This window comes from Lytechinus variegatus, chromosome 17 (assembly GCF_018143015.1).
Source record: "Lytechinus variegatus isolate NC3 chromosome 17, Lvar_3.0, whole genome shotgun sequence".
Classification (NCBI taxonomy): Eukaryota; Metazoa; Echinodermata; class Echinoidea; order Temnopleuroida; family Toxopneustidae; genus Lytechinus; species Lytechinus variegatus.
Window position 1 is genome coordinate 13,288,764 of NC_054756.1, and position 12,572 is coordinate 13,301,335.

Sequence of the window (12,572 nt, forward strand, 5' to 3'; positions counted from 1 at the left end):
CGTGAATGTTTAATTAAACGTCTTTGAATCATTGAAGCATGTTAATTGCTCATGAACATAACGAAAAAATGATAAGAGATCGGTTTCAGTTACAAAAATGACACAATACTTGCCTATGATATTTGAAAATCGTATTTTTTGTTTTCAATAAATGTTCATTGAACCGTGAAACGATGAATATTGTTGAAGATACTCTTCCCAAAAATAATTGTCATCATATTCGATCATTTTTATTGATAAAAATGTGTTAAAAATTCAATTATAGCAAATTAGGACTTGTGTTTATTCAACCGTGAAATTTACCCCAAAAAGTTGTATCGTCTTTTAGAAAGTACCTTTTACAAGCCTTCTGACTATTTTTCATGATGAGAATGTGGAATCAGTTCCTATAAAATGGAATCAAAGTCATGATATTTGGCTTGTGACTTTTGAAAAGTGACGTTTTTGCCTTCCGACGGTGCTCACTGAAGCATGACGTAAAATACGTCCATAACATTTACTCAGAGGGTAGCTTATAAAATTACCTACACGCTCATGTAAAAATATATCACAAACTCGCATTGGTTCGGAAATTATTGATGTTTGTTCAAGGGGGACTTACTTTTTTTGTTGTGTATATATATATATATATGTGTGTGTGTGTGTGTGTGTAAAGCTTTACATGTACAACAGCATATATATATATATATATATATATATACATATATAGTAGGGACGGATCCAGGAGTCCAGAATTACGGAATGAAAGGTTTTATTCAATGAAAAAAAAATTCACTTGGTCGTCACAACAATGTTGGGAGCCTTTTTTTCAGAAAAAAATATCAGGGAAATGTCTCAATCCCCAAGCTGCTTCATATCAACCTAAAAGAGTTTCAAAAAGACTAAAAAGTAGAATGTGGACATGATAGAATAACCGTAATTCATATTGCCTAAAATAGTGATGTCAATGTTTCTAAATGCTTTGAACAATTCATTATGGTCCTTAACCTTACTTCAATAGTATTATTACCATTATTATTATCGTTTATTATTAGACGCATGCGCAGCGGAATGGAGTAGGAGCGCCATTTTTGAGTTCTAGTCATGAAATTTTTATAATATGACTTTTATCGCCAGGAACCATTATTTGAGGTAAAGATCGGTTTATTATATCAATATAACATTCGGTGTATCATCTGACGTATTTTGGAGGATTTTCTCCTCATGAAGAAAGGATACGATCTGAGAAGTAAATCCAGACCCGGTCAACATCAACGCAATACCAATACCAGTGCGCGTGCTAGTGCATCGAACCAACGCCCACTTCAGGTAGACCAAACGGCGCCACGTAAGCACATGAATGCCGACAAGGTGCCAGCTATGGAGGCATCGATCGCGGATCTTCAAAAATCATTCTCCGAGTTCTCTAGTCGGGTATGTGCTAAACTTGATATCATTCATACAGACCTGTCTTCAATAAAGAAAAAAGTATCGGATTTAGAAGCGGCTGCTGAGGATAATTCGGTACGAATGCTGAATCTGGAGAAAGAAAAACTGCCTCAGTTGGAAAAAAAGTTACAAGATGAGATCGACTCTCTAAAGGAAAAGCTACTACTTTCCGAAATATATCAAAGGAAATCAAATCTCTTGTTTTATGGGTTGGAAAGAAAAGAAAATGAAAATGTTATGAATGTTCTTCGTGATGCATTTATTTCGCTTGGTTTGAGTGACGAGGAAGCACAGTCCGTATCCTTGATCAATGCTCACCGTCTCCCATCAACTCGTAGAGCAACCAACACCAACGCACCAGAGCTTATCATCGCCAAGTTTGTTTACATGGCCCAAAGGAATCGGTTGCTATCTGCATTTGAAAGGAGGCCACAACGTCCAGGAAATGATCAACCCCAAGCAAGAATCAGTGTTCGCACCGACTTACCCCCAGTGTTGAAAGCTGAGAGAGGAATTCTGGCTGCAAAAGCGTACAAATTCAGGAAAGAAAACAACCTTTCAACCAAAATAGTTGTTGCCGGCACAAAAGTTATCCTGTACACCAAATCAAAAGAATCAACAGAATGGAAGCGTTACCAAGAATAAAGGAGTAAGAACCCAAGATTATTCTTGTTGCCCTAATACTAGAGCAAAGTTGTCTCAAAATAAAAATAATAATATAATGATAAGCACAAACAATTTTTCCGGAATGTTCTTCAAATTCTAATAACTCATATCCTATGTAAAATCAAACGCCTTAGTTGGATCAAAGCTCACCAACACGGTCATAGGCCTACAGACTTTAAACACAGGTGTATGCTGTTTGAATTGCTTACAAGAAACTAACCTTGTGTTAGTGTCTCTACCAAAAATCTGTAATATCGAATTCTTATAGGCCTGATAATCAGACAAGTATTATAATCCATATTTTGACATAAACATTGTTTCCAAATCGTTTAGTAAACGAAACACATTTTAATATTCATACAGCTATAATGTTAAGGTTGAAATTTATAAGCGAAACAACAACATCCAAATCTTCATAAGTCCTTCACCTAAAGCAAATAAAAAAAAATCTCTACAATGATAAGTAAATAAAAAATATATATTGTGAGATGCATTCGCCAAAATGTGAGGACTTGTACTATGTGAATCTTTTATTTGAAATCTGTCAATTTCTACAGAGATTGCTAAATATAATATCTTCACACCTTACTATGCACTTATTATGATATCAGCCAAATTCAGCCAAATGTGCAGATATTATGTGGTTTTGTTGTTTGGGGAAAGGAAAAATATTAATGTCACAATTCATATAGATTGTATAATGAAAGAATAAAACATTTTGTATTAACAAATCAATTTGAATGAATTGGAGATACAGTGTGTATTTCATCTAACTACATATGAATTTGCACGCGGTTGTATATAGCTTGCTCAAATACATCCGAGTAGGGATCTATCTTTAACTTGAATAGTGACGATTTATGCAGATGTTAAACTCAAGACTATTATAAGTATACAAATGTTTCACGAAATGTGAAATATATATAATCATAAAATACATTTAATTCAATGTGGAACTTCTGTTTCAAATGTGACAACTATTGCAGATATTGTCATCAAAGCATATACTAATCATATCTCACTATATGTTATCAGATCCATTCAGTCAAAAGTTGAAAATATTTGGTTGTGTTTTGTTCGAGGAAATTATTAAATAAATTATTTTGTAAACAACCAAATCTGAATAATTTGACAATATATCGTGAGACTCATAGATGTGAATGTTTACACGCGGTTGTATTTTATTAAAATACATTCGATTCATTAGCAATCTTTTACTTGGAATGTAACGACTCTGTAGACACTTTTTTTTTCAATCATAACTAAAAAATAAATGTGTCTTTTTTGTATCAAATATATCTAGCTCTAGTTAAATCTTTTACTTATATGAGATCGGACTGCAAAAGTTGTTAAACATTGGACTATCATTAGTATACAAACCATATATACAGTGAGATGCATTTGCCAAACGTGAGATATGAGGTAATATTTTATCCAAACATATATAATTCTATGTGGATTTAATATTTGAAATTTGTCATTTTCTGCAGATATTTTTATTAACATAAGATTATCATCAATATACAAAGTATATTTCAATATACATTATTAGAGAGTCAATCAACAAACTGAAAATATGTGGTTGTGTTTTTGTTCGAGGGATAACAACTGCTTGTAAGTCTTTATAGAGCTTCAGTTAAATGCGTTAATTTCTAGATTATCTAGAAGGAAAATATTGAATATATTATATTGTCTTTGTAAACACCACAATTAAATTTCAATATATCATGAGATTCATTTTAATAGCTAGTTGTGAAAGTGTACACTAAATCTAGCTCTATGTGAATCTTTCTTTTTTTATATACTGGAGATGCGAAATGTCTGCAGATATTGTTAAAGATGTGACTACCATTAGTATACTTCACATATTTCATCACATATTGTGAGACTCTAATATGTGGATGTATTTTGTGGATCTAATTTTTTTTTTTTTTTATTGCTGTGTAGCTAGAATGTGAAGGTGCACACGCGAATGTAGTTTATTCACCGTGAGCTGATATCAATTGGAAGGCTCGATTTGTCATTTTATTATATCTTGTTTTTGGCGCCTCAAGTGAAAAATTAGACTAAATCGATAAACATAGGGAAGGGAAAACAAATGTTTTATGTAATCAACTTCCTGATTGCTGCAATTCACTATATGAGTGAGTTTAGGGACACCTCATTGCTTTGTTTCCGAGAAATATCAACTGTGCCTATGGCGGTTTACTGGACCGTACCTTTATACCTTTCTTGCTATCTCGGTGGCCATGTGACGTGACGGGGTGTTCCATTGTTATTAATCGGTGAATAAACTCATCACGTTGTCCATGCATTACCCGTTGCCAGGTCAGGGCAGTTTTTATAATCATTTGATCGTCCAGACATTTATTGACAAGTGAAATTTTCCCTTCCTTGCATCCACCAGCTTTTGCTGAATCAACCTGTATGCAGCCATTATGTGTATAGGCCCTATGCAACCATGCATTATGTGATTATACCACGCATATCCATTGTGGCACCACCCTTTGGTTGTACATGACATTATGTGCTAATTTATCATCATTTTCACGAACTATTCTTCTTTCAGAGGTCATGAATCAATTTTGAAATTTTGAGAAACTTGTGTTTAATTTCTAGCTTTTAGAATTTACTTTTTTTATTTTGAATACCAACACAAGTGATCGATCATGAAAAATAAAAGACTCTGAAATTTAACGAGATATTTAACAATTTGCATCTCATTAGAAATTAACAAATTAAAATTTTTCTTTGATTCTGGATTGACTCAGACCTCTGAGACACTTCGTGATGCCGAGGCCCAATTATATCAATATATATAAATGTATATTTTTTCGATAGGATCGAAACCTTTATTTTGTATCCTTATATTATTACAGTGCCACTGACATTTCGTGTTTAAAAGGTTCCTTCATATACAAATCATGGCTTAGACACTCAGAAATAAGAGTGTTCATTACATTTCGATTATGAATATTCATCAGATTCCGGTTGTAGGATTTGAATTCTCCAATCATCAACTCCATCATCATTGTCATCATTGTCATCATTTTCATCATCATCACCATCATCATCATAATCACCAACAGCAAATTCTATTTCACATTCATCCATTTCTAGTTTTTTTAAACTTCATCCTCTCTTCATCTCATCACCATCTTGCTGTCACGACACAGAAAATTTACACACAAATCACATGTCATACCAATAATCTTAAGTTTTTGGTAATATTAAATATTCCTCCTGAGTAATGACATGGACATTTTTTCTATTTTCAATACAAACAATATATCATCTGATAATAACTATTACTCAACTGAAGATTTTACTTCTAGATTTAGAGACATGGAACATAAATTCAGTTTGCTTCATATTAATGCTCGAAGTTTGAACAAAAATTTTGAGTCATTGGAATCATTACTTTTCACTTTAAACAATTTCAAATTTTCCATTATTGGTGTCACGGAAACATGGCTTCACAATACTTCACCTAACATATTCAGTTTGCAAAACTATAATCTCATTAGGCGTGACCGGGAAGAACAAAGAGGAGGAGGTGTAGCATTTTACATCAGTGAACATTTACAATTCAAAGTAAGGAAAGAATTATCATTAAAACAGAGTGAAACTTTATTCATAGAAATCACGAAGCCAAAAAGCAAAAATATAATTATTGGATTGATTTATAGACCCCCTCATGATAAAGTAAATTTATTTTGTGAAGACCTTGAAACATGCCTTCATACTATTAGAAAAGAAGAGAAACAAATATATTTAATGGGAGATTTTAACATCAACCTGTTATCCCAAAATAATGAACACGATTTATTCCTACACACAATGCATTCATTTGGCTATTATCCCCATATAGATAAACCGACCAGAATTGATAACCATTCATCAACACTTATCGACAACATTTTTTCAAATATGTTAAACAGAGATATTACCAGCGGATTGTTAATATCTGATATATCGGATCATTTGCCGGTTTTTTCATTTTGCGATAACGATATTCCAAAAGAAAAAATACTCAAATCGACAATGTATAGAAATGAATCTCAAAATAACATTGAATCGTTTAAAAGGGATCTTGCAATTGAAGAATGGTTGGATGTATTTCATGAGTCTAATCCAAACATTGCTTACACAAATTTTAACAATAAATTGCAGACATTTTACGAGAAAAATTTTCCCCTGACATCACAGGTCAAAAGAAACAAGGCAAAAATGCCATGGATTTCTCAAGGAATTTTAAGATCCATACGTACCCGAAATAAACTTTACAAGGCATTTTTAAAGAACCCTTCTATTCAAAACAAAAATAAATACAAAACTTATAGAAATAGACTAACCAATACAATTCGAGCTTCTCGCAAATTATATTATTCCGAGAAGCTTTACAAAGTCAAATCAAACATGAAAGCAACATGGGAGATTATAAATGATTTGATTGGTAAGAAACCCAAAACATTACCCAAAGATAATTTCACAGCTCATAATCTTGCAATAAATTCAGAAGATGTAGCTGATACCTTTAATTCTTTTTTTGTTAACTTAGGACCCTCCTTGGCAAACAAACTTGACAGAACTGATGAAAATTTTGGAAAATTTCTTCCCACACCCATTAACTCTTCTTTATTCTTTAACCCAACAAATGTTCAGGAATTAATTGAAATAACAAAAAATCTAAAATCAAGCAAATCACAGGGGATTGATAGAATTAGTACTTCCCTTCTTAAGCAGATCATACACTATATTGCCTCTCCTTTGTGTCATATTTTCAATCTCTCAATTAGCACTGGAATATGTCCTGATTCCCTAAAAATTGCAAAGATAAATCCTGTTTTTAAAAAAGACAATCCGCATGAAATAACAAATTACAGGCCTATTTCTATTCTTCCCAGCATTTCCAAAATATTAGAGAAGATTATTTACAATAGACTTTATAAGTTTCTAGATACTTTTCATTTTCTAAATTCTAACCAATATGGATTCAGGAAAGGACATTCGACTGATCAGGCGTTAATACAAATATATGATAAAATTACAAATGCAATGGCAAATAAAGAACATATAATAGGCGTATTCATGGACTTAAGCAAAGCCTTTGACACTCTTGACCACCAGATATTACTTACAAAACTTGAAAATTATGGAATTCGCGGAATTACACTATCTTGGTTTAAGAGTTATTTGTCCAATAGAAAACAATATGTAATTCACAATAATATTTCTTCTGATTTTCAGTTAATACAATGCGGAGTTCCACAAGGATCAATCCTAGGCCCCTTGCTCTTTTTAATATATATTAATGATTTGACTTCTGTAACACCTTTATTATCATTTGTATTATTTGCAGATGACACCAACATTTTTTGTTCACATAATAGCTTAAAAACTTTAGTAGATATAATTAACCGTGAGTTACCAAAACTATCTTTGTGGTTTAAGTGTAATAAGCTTTCACTCAATATAGACAAAACAAACTTTATATATTTCAAGCATACAAACTTACATGGTAACGAATTTCCTTATAATATAAACATAGACAATATTCCTCTCAAAAGGAAAAGAGAAACAAAGTTTTTAGGTGTCACAATAGATGAAAATTTAAATTGGAATGAACATGTACGTTGTATAACTACTAGTATTTCTAGAAACGTTGGTATACTTTACAAAATGAAGAATATAATTCCACATACAACTCTTGTCATACTATACAATTCATTAATATTGCCTTATATATCGTATTGCAACATAGTTTGGGCAACATGTGCAAAAACTAAAATTAATACAATATACTTATTACAGAAAAAAGCAATTCGAATCTGTACTGATTCTCAATATTTATCACACACAAATCCATTATTTCATAAACTAAAGACTCTAACAGTATTTGACATAAATACTCTTCAAAGCTTACTACTTATGTTTAAGTACGTAAATAACATGCTCCCACCGTCATTCCACAATTTTTATACTCTGAATACATCTATTCATTCATACCCTACCCGTAACTCTTCAAATTTCCATTTAATTAACCCCAAATTGCTTATTGCGCAGAGATCCATAAGACACCATGGTCCAGATTTGTGGAACTCTCTACCAGAGCCTGTCAAACAATGTTCGTCTCTTCACTCATTTAAGGCAAACGTTAAATCTATGTTATTATCAGAATACTTGAAGTAAAATTTCTGTGTCGTATCCTTTTTATCGTCAATTTATTCCTCCTTCGTTTTAGTCATTACTAATATCTTCATCTTGACCATCATCATCTCCATGGCCTTCATCATCATCATCATCATCAACATCATCATCATATCACCATCACCCTCAGCTATTTGAAAGAATATGCCCATTCTGCTTTATCAATGTTATAAATGTATTAATTCAATTAGTATAAGTTTGGGATTGTCATTTTTTTTCAAGCAATCTGCTTATGATGACAATCCTTCTCCTGCAAATTGTTAACATCATATAGTCAATCATTTTTGTCTGGAATTATCTTTTTAGTAATCTTTATTTACAATTTATGCCAAAAATGCTAACATATTATGTTTATTATGTTATGAAAAATGTATTATACAAATGTTATGGATGCAGAAGAAAACAATAAATCAAATCAAATCAAATCAAATATTATTATTATTTTCGTTGCTATTATTATTACAATAATAATAATTATTATCATTATACTTATCACCATCATCATCATCATTACTACCACCATCAATATCATCATCATTATCATCACCACCACCACCGCCACCATCATTATCATCACCTTCATCTTCATCATTATCATCGCCTTCATTATCCTCCTCCTCCTCCTCATCATCATCATCATCGTCATCGCCATTATCGGCTTAATATTCTTTATAAGTTTTATCATTCTTATTGGTATTATTATTTATTATTGATCTCTATATTTAGACAGCCGGCCAGGTGATCGCACCTAAAAACTCCCGTCAACCAGATATCATCTACTAACTCCTATTCAGACTTGAGCATTGATAGAATAAGTCAATATTACATAATGTGCATATTTTCTCTAATCATACAATTTGCCAGATTCTTACATTTTTACATTTTTTTTATAGAAAACTGACATATTCATAATTTTTTGGAAATCATGTTTTAGATTACTTCTGACATCTTTTTTCTTCTGAAAATGCATGTTATATGGGATATGTACGTGGATTATATTTTTCATCATTTTTTGTTCATCCGTCGCTTGCGTACAGAATATTACATAACTTCGAAATGCATACTGAATTTCACGAATTTTGTCTCAAAGGATGTATATTGTAGGGGATAGATAAAGCCATTGGCCTATTGATAAATGATTTAGGCCGAGAAAACTTTTACCATCATATACATCGTTTCATCCCTTCCGCCCCCACCCCATTCATCCGAAGCAATTGTCCCTATATAAATCAACCAGCACACACGGCAATCCAATTTTTCTGCCGGGGACACATCCATCTATAATTAGCCAATGTTTCTTCCCACCTCCATACCCATAACAAATCAATTTGTTATATTTTATTCATGTTATTCTTACAGGCATACTCCGGGCTGAAGATATCCATATCTAAATATAAATAGTAATATTCAAAAAGCGAAATGCTGAAGAATTGATCGAAATCGGATAACAAATAACGAAGTTATTGAATTTTAAAGATTTGCATTATTCCGGTGAAACAGTTCTACACTGTTACAAAAAATAAACATGATTTTACAGGGGAAAAAAGGATTTGTAGAAAGCAATAACATAATTATTCTGTAAATTCATAAAACAGGAAGTTTTCAGCAATTCAGCAGAGAAGGTCTGTTTAAAAAGGGAAAAGGGGGTGTTTTATTAAAGGAAATATGTAAGGTTACATACACCAAATACCGATGTCCTGTAATTTTACGCAATCTGGTAAGATTACAGATGTTCTCGAGACTCTGCTTCAGGAACTTCTTTTATTTTAAGGATAAGTTTTCTAACAGTGTAGGCATGTTTTGTTCTTTCATAAATATGTAAATGATGTGTCTCCATAATGCAGTAAAAATAACTAATGCACTTAATCAGTTGTCTGTCCAATTGTTTTTATTCTTGGGAGAACGTTTTTTGATGAAGCTTATTTCATATAATTAACTACAAAACAACAAGTGGGAATATGACATCAGCAGCCCACCTACTGAATATTCATGATTACATGCCCAGAACTGTTTCACCTGAATGATGCAACTCTACAAAATTCAAATCCAGCGTTTTGCCCTTTGACTTTAATTTACTCTATCTATCAATACCCCATTACACCAACGCTACGAATGTCTTTAGCCTAGAGCATCCCTTTGAGAGTGTTCATAATGCTGAAAATGATAAGATTGAAACAGAAAAAGTATGATCAGGCAAAGAAGAATGATGAGGCCTTACCCCCCCCCCTTATTGCTATTTGTTTATTATGTATATATATCATTTTTGTATTGTATATTTTAATCTTGTGTGTTATAATTGTTATTGTAAAATGTTCAAATTGTGATTGATAGCAGGGCTCCCTTGTAAAGCAGGCCTCTGGCTTGAATGGGACTACCCTGCTTTTTATAAAGAAAACATAAATAAATAATAAATGAATAAATTAAAATCGGACACGGAATAACAATTTCGTGGCAATTTGTGTTGTTTTTGGTGAAATAGTTCAATGAATATTATTAGCACGCTGATGATGTCAGCACCGCTTCTTTTTTATTTCATTATTATGAGACTTTGTTAATTCTATTTAATTTAATTATTATTTTCCATTGTGTAGTAACGATCAATGAACATTTGGGGCTATTTTATTTTCTTTTTCGAGTCCTTCTTATAACACAATGGAACGCATATATTAGGGGAACCTGACCTCGTCCACTGCAGTTCTCAAAGTTTACAAGTACACCCTGTCCCCCTTCCTTTGCTCTACGTATTATAATTTGTATTGCTATCAATGATTACCCCCCCCCCCCTCCTCCCCAAGATATATCCTTACTTAAGTGATAACCTTCTTTCGGGGAGCTGTTTTACATTTAAAGTAAGGTAAAAATTCCCGTTCCCCATAATTCCAAATTGACAGCAAGATATTAAAGTTTTAGCAAAAGCATGAAAAAGTTGATGACCACAATAGTATGAGGGTACAAATAATAACACACACTCTCACCTACACCCCATCACCCACTTCCCTCTCTCTCTCACTCACACACGCATACACACATACAGACCCACACACACACGCACACACACCCTCTCACCCACACACACCTTCATTCACGCATGTCCTTGCACGTACTACTAGAACTAAATGGACCACTCGCTCTCCCACTCATTTTAATTTCCCCTCACGTTTGGCATGTTTGGATATTGCTAAATAAGTACAAATCCTACTGACATGGTTGAGGTAGCTGCTGTTTTAACTATATTTATTGGCGGAGACGTAAGCGCTCTCGATGAGTGGGCCGGGCCGTAAAAGGACAGGGTTTTTTTAAGCATATTGGCGCGACGACTTTAAGGAAGGGTGTGTAAATTTGCTATATGTCGCTAAATAATGCATATCTTGTTTTTGTCGAAAATCCCTAATTGCAAAATTTAGAATGTCTTCAGTATATAAATTCACGATCAGCTTTGGGATGCATCACATTTGTACATCACTCATATGTGACTAAAAGTGGATGAAGGTTTTCGTATACTTAAGTATAGCAAGGAGTTTTATAAGTTTCTTCATCACCCTTACAGATATTATCATCATTTTTCATCGTTTAACATACGTTTTATAAAGGTAAGCAATTCGAATGTATCTTGTATATTCTATTTCAACTCCACATGATTTTACTAACGAAATCATGAGCGCTGTATATCAAGCTTCACATACCATAATTTAAAACATACACTGGCATTGGAAATTATAATCTAAAACGATGTGACGTTGTATTTGTACTTATATATTTCATGTATTCCTATAGATATGAAGCAACATCATTCATGGATATTTAAATTCAATTCGATCAATAATTGCATAATATTTTTCCTATGAATATTTCAATTTCAGTTTAAACTTTCTTAAAATAATGAGAGTATCCCATTGGTTTAATCGGTCATGTATAGCGCTGTAAAAAAAATGAAGTGCTTGTATTAATAGTGACTGCACTTCAAGTGCTTATTTGCTAGTTCAAATTTGAACTAGAAAGTCAGCACTGGTAGTGCAGCCACTATACAAGCACTGGAAGTGCTAAATTAGCGCTTCATTTTTTACATTGTAAAAGACTATTTATATGTGACATTTAAAACAGCTCTTTTTGTTAATGGTATTGTTCAAGGGCGTTGATCCATTTTTTAGATGGGGGGGGGGGCAAAATCATGAATCAAAAGCGCTCGATCACACAAAACAAACAAACTCTCACCCACATACACACACACGTATGGGTTTTTGCTACAGAAATGATGCAAACGTGAAGAG